The sequence below is a fragment of the Embiotoca jacksoni genome, unplaced genomic scaffold (assembly GCF_022577435.1).
Source record: "Embiotoca jacksoni isolate LCO1_2020_lvr unplaced genomic scaffold, fEmbJac1.0.p SCAF_106, whole genome shotgun sequence".
NCBI lineage: Eukaryota > Metazoa > Chordata > Actinopteri > Embiotocidae > Embiotoca > Embiotoca jacksoni.
In genome coordinates, this window is record NW_027185237.1 from 302,983 (window position 1) to 308,437 (window position 5,455).

The 5,455-nt window shown below is 41.6% G+C and overlaps 1 pseudogene; it reads right to left on the reverse strand.

Annotated features, from left to right (window-relative positions):
- The window catches only part of LOC138214407 (immunoglobulin superfamily DCC subclass member 3-like), an 18,502-nt pseudogene that overhangs the window by 6,193 nt on the left and 6,854 nt on the right, over positions 1-5,455 (reverse strand).

Genomic DNA, 5,455 nt, shown 5'->3' on the forward strand with positions numbered 1-5,455 from the left:
CGATGCACTGGTAGATGGCCTCGTCCTCGGGGGTGATGCGGGTGATGGCGAGCGTCCTGCAGGGGGCGGCAGAGAGATGCCGGGTGAGGCGGTTTGTCGCCGCGGCAACAGCCTCGTCGTTTAAAAAAACAAAAAAACCTGAAAAAATGTGTGTTACGTGTTGCCGTTGTTGAGCTTCACGTTGCCGCTCGGCGTCAGCAGCTTTCCGTTCTTCAGCCAGATGAGATGCGGCTCGGGGGACGCCGGACGCCGTGCAGCTGAAGACGGCGCTGCCCCCTGCTGGTCTGGAGACAGACTGAGGCCACTGCACGAACTCTGGAGGAGCTGCAGGACGAAGACGTTATTTATTCTCTGTGTGACCTGTAGGAGGCCGCCGCAGCCACATCAGGTCTTATTTAATGTCCTCAAAGTGCGTCTGAATTTAGTCTTTACAGATGTTTTGTGTTTATATTATTCAATAATGTCACAACATCTTCCCCATTATTATTATTATCATCATTATACATATTATTAATATAATTATATTGTTTTTAGTTCAATTTTTTTACATTATATTTATTGTTTGCTTTTATTTGATGTCTTTAAACTGCATTTGAATTAATTTTTTAATGATGTTTTCTGTTATATTATTCATGAATTTTCCCTATTATCTTTGTTATTATTCTTATATTTGATCATTTTATGTATTTATTTTATTTTTTTTATCATTTTTACTGTTTGCACTACTCTAATTACACCATTGTTTAGGTGCATATATGTTCTTTTATTGCATATATGTCTATTAATGTTTATATGTCTATTCATATGTTTTTTTTGTTTGTACATTAAGAGTGAAGTTTCCTTTTATGTGTAAACATACCTGATCAATAAAACTGATTCTGATTCATTGTTTTTATTTATTTATTCATTATTATTATGTCATATTGTCTTTTACTATCTTTGAGCTCTGCTGTTTGTATGTGAAGCAGAAGCAGAAAGAAACTCGAGCTGTGTTTCCATGAGTCGTCCAGCAGGAGGCGACAGAGGGACACAGACTGAAACACATCGTCTCAAACTTTATTGTGTTTAAACAAACACTGATTCTGATAAAGGGTGAAACTCAAAGTTCCCACACTGACTGAGACCCTGAAGTGAACACGTTTGTAAAAAGCCAGAATTTCTTCACTTATTATCATTATGATATTAAATCTTATTAAAGGAGACTTTTCTGTTTGCTTTTTATTAAATCAAATATTTACAAATTTCTTACTCTTCTGACTAACTTTTACATTTAAAAAATTTTTCTATAATTTTTCTCAGTTTCTATGTTAATAATTTGTAAAATTATTTTGTGTTATATGTTTTTTTTATTCTGTTAATTTAACATTTTGTTTCATATGAAGTTCTTTAATGTAGAAATGTGATATAAAAACATCTTTTCATATTTTATTCTTTGTGACTTTGTTCAGACAAATGATGAATAAATACGATTATTGATATTTTATAAAACGGAGAGCGCCGCGTGTTTAATATTCTGATCACATCACGTCATCACGTATGTACATAATCAATTAATCCGCGTAGTGAAAATTCAAACTCTTCAGTGTGAACTTCAACTTGTCTTTGTGTTTGAACACCACTTTGACCTCTGACCCCCCCTCCATCCCCCCCCCCCCCCCGAACACCCAAGCACCCTCCCCCTCCTCCTCCAGTCAGACAGGACAGGTGCTGTCTCGCCTCCTCTCCGTCTCCACGGTAACAGAGAGACCCTACATACACATGCGCCTCCATCACCTCACATAACCTCCTGAGGCCCCGCCCCTTTCCACTCTAAATGTAAAGAGAGGGTGGGGTCAGAGGTCAGAGGTCAGAGGGGGGGGTTGAATAGGAGCCATTTATCAATGTGTGTGTGTGTGTGTGTGTGTGTGTGTGTGTGTGTTTCATTAGCAGAGAAATAAAGTTGATTTGTGGCGAGAACACAACCTTTCACACAGCGAGCTCTCCAACACGCCAAGTTCAAGAGCAAAACACACACACACACAAACACACACACACACACACACACACACACACACACGTCATCAAACAGCTGATCAGCTTTTCATCTTTTCTGTATTTAACATGTGAAAATCTTTCTCAGCAGCAGGACGATGAAGTTTAAAACGTCCGCAGCTTTAATTTATGTTTAATATTAATTAATATGAACTTAATTTTTTGCATTAATTGATCTTTTTTCTGCCTGTTTTAACATCTAAAGCTCAGAGACTCAGTTTATTATCTGAGAAAAAGCACACAAATCATCAAATGTGGATCCTGGAAGAAGAAAAAGTTTAAAAACAACAAGAAATTATTTGATTTTTTTTTTTTGTGATCAGAAACTTTACTGGGCATAAAATACTGAAAATTATCCAAATGTCCCTGAACATATTTAAAAAAAAGAAAAGTTTCTCATGTAAGTCTTTTATTCTGAAAGTGAACATAAAATTTATTAAAAAATATTATAAATATATAAAATTAAAATGAAATATAAGAATAGACTGAATACTCATTATTTTTAGACTTCAAACATTTCAGACTCTAAAAGAACGAATAGAATCTATTATTTGTGATTTTATTCTTCTCGTGCATTTTATTTTTAAATCATTGCTTAAACGTTTAGCATTGTATTTATTTTTATTATTATGTTGAATCATTTGCAGTTAAGTGGAAATGTTGCAGTAAAATAAGTTGCTTTGTTTCTTCCAAACAACAATAACGAGACTGAAAATCTTCCCAAATCTTCGTCTGATGTGATAAAAACATTGAAGATATAAATTCTGATCTGTTGCCGACGGCGACAGACGGCGTTGAACTGGGAATAAAGTCCTCATTGTGAAGTGGGACTCTTCTCATGCTAATCACACATTCTAATGAAGCTCTCAGCCACAATGAGCCTGGCTGACCTCTGACCTCTGACCCCTCCTCCTCCTCCACCGTGAACTCTGGCTGTCTGAGCTGCAGCTGAGCGAGCAGGACGGGAGGAGACGAAAAACAAACGCACCCCAAGTCACCGAACGCACCACGTCTGTGTTTACATGTTTACATGTTTACATGTTAGTAACATTACCATCACCATCATCATCATCACCATCATCATCATCTGCGCTCTGAGTGCAACTGTGTCCGCTGGTTCTTTGTCCTGACACGACACAAGTACCCTCTACCCCCCCCCCCCCCCCCACACACACACACACACACACACACACACATACAGACGCTGATTTACAGGCAGGGTCAGAGGTCAGAGATGAAGAGCCCGAAGGCAGCAAACTGAACTGAACTTGACACAAAAACAGACGAGTTAAAGAGCACACACACACACACACACACACACACACACACACACACACACACACACGATGTGCTCAAGTTCAGCGGTCAGACTTGTTTCTGTCTGATGACTTGATTTTTCTGTATTTTCTGTATTTTCCAGCTGATCTTCTAAAATAATCTGATGTTTCCTGTAAATTACAGAAACTTCTGTTGTTCGGTTCTTTAAATATGAATCTATTAATATTTACATTAATATTAACATATTCATATATTATACTTTTTATTCGAGTTTTCAGTCAAACATTTTTCTGTTTTCGGAAGTTATGAGGAACATTTTCAGGAAATCAGCTGAAAAAATACAAAACCTGGAAAATAAAAGATCCAAACATCCGCGTGATGTTGTTGTTGTTGTTGTTGTTGTTGTTGTGTGTGCCTACCTTGCACTACGAGCCGTCCCAGAGCCGTTCTTCTGGACCTGCTTCCCGGTCTGTTGGCAGAACAAACGTAAACTCCCTGAATGCTGCACAGTCGCGTCGGAGATCATCAAGTTCCCGGTTCCTAGAACCTGGATTCCCTCGACGCCGATGGACCGGCCGTCTGACGGGAGAGAGAGAGGACGGGTCAGAACCGGCGGGCAGAACCGGGCGTCTTATCTTATCATGCACGTGTGTTGTGATGGAGGTCGTTACCGAGGCGACTCCAGGACACGATGGGGCGGGGGTTCCCCGTGGCGATGCACTCCAAGATGGCCGTCTGGTGGACATTGATGGTGAGGGTTCTGAGGACCGGACAGGATGACGGGCTCCTTGTAGATCCTGGATCCTGCAACTGGACCCACAGAACCAGGAAAAACCTCATCAGCACCGAGTCTGAACGGGGTCCACAGATCAACCCTGCTGCTGTGGGCTTATTAACCCTCAGTTCTGTCTTTCAGGTTTTAGTCTGGTCTTTGCCCTCAGTCTGGTCTTTGCCCTCAGTCTGGTCTTTGCCCTCAGTCTGGTCTTTGCCCTGAGTCTGGTCTTTGCCCTCAGTCTGGTCTTTGCCCTCAGTCTGGTCTTTGCCCTCAGTCTGGGTCTTTGCCCTGAGTCTGGTCTTTGCCCTCAGTCTGGTCTTTGCCCTCAGTCTGGTCTTTGCCCTCAGTCTGGTCTTTGCCCCTCAGTCTGGTCTTTGCCCTCAGTCTGGTCCTTTGCCCTCAGTCTGGTCTTTGCCCTCAGTCTGGTCTTTGCCCTCAGTCTGGTCTTTGCCCTCAGTCTGGTCTTTGCCCTCAGTCTGGTCTTACCGGTGACGGACAGTTGGGCCTCCTGGCTGAAGCGAGTGTTTGCGATGTTTGAGGCGACGCAGCGAAACAAGCCGCCGTCGGTTCGCCGAACGGCGGTGATCTGCAGCACGCCGTTAGGAAGCAGCGTGTACCTGCACGCCACAAAATACACGTTAAATACACGTGAAATACACGGAAAATACACGTTAACCTGCTGATGACGTCCAGGAGATGTGGCTGAAAGTAGCAGAACGAGCTACATGTCAGCTACAAGTCCTCGTCACGCGTGTTGAACTCACCGGGGGGTCGTCGGTGCTGAGGGGGCGTCGGTCTTTCTGCCAGCTGATGTTGGCCTCCGGGATCCCATTTACCTGACAGGTGAGTCTGGCCACGCCCCCTTCATCCACAGCCACGGACTCTGGGTGGGACAGGAACTTAGGGAGGGCTGTGGGGTCGAGAGGGGGATGGGGGGTGGTCAGTACACGCTTTAGGGGTGTTAGGTGCCTTACATGTGTGTTTCATGTATGTTTCATTGTATCGTGGATGTTTTCTATAGTGTGTTTTTGTATGTTTCATGTATGTTAAAGTATTTCTTTGGTTGTATTTTGGTATGTTGGATATACGTTACATCTCGTTTGTTGTTGTTTTTATGTTACATCTCATTTGTTGTTGTTTGCTGTTTTTGTATGTAACATCTCATTTGTTGTTGTTTTTGTATGTAACATCTCGTTTGTTGTTGTTTTATATGTAACATCTTGTTTGTTGTTGTTTTATATGTAACATCTCGTTTGTTGTTGTTTTTGTATGTAACATCTCGTTTGTTGTTGTTTTATATGTAACATCTTGTTTGTTGTTGTTTTATATGTAACATCTCGTTTGTTGTTGTTTTTGTATGTAACATCTCGT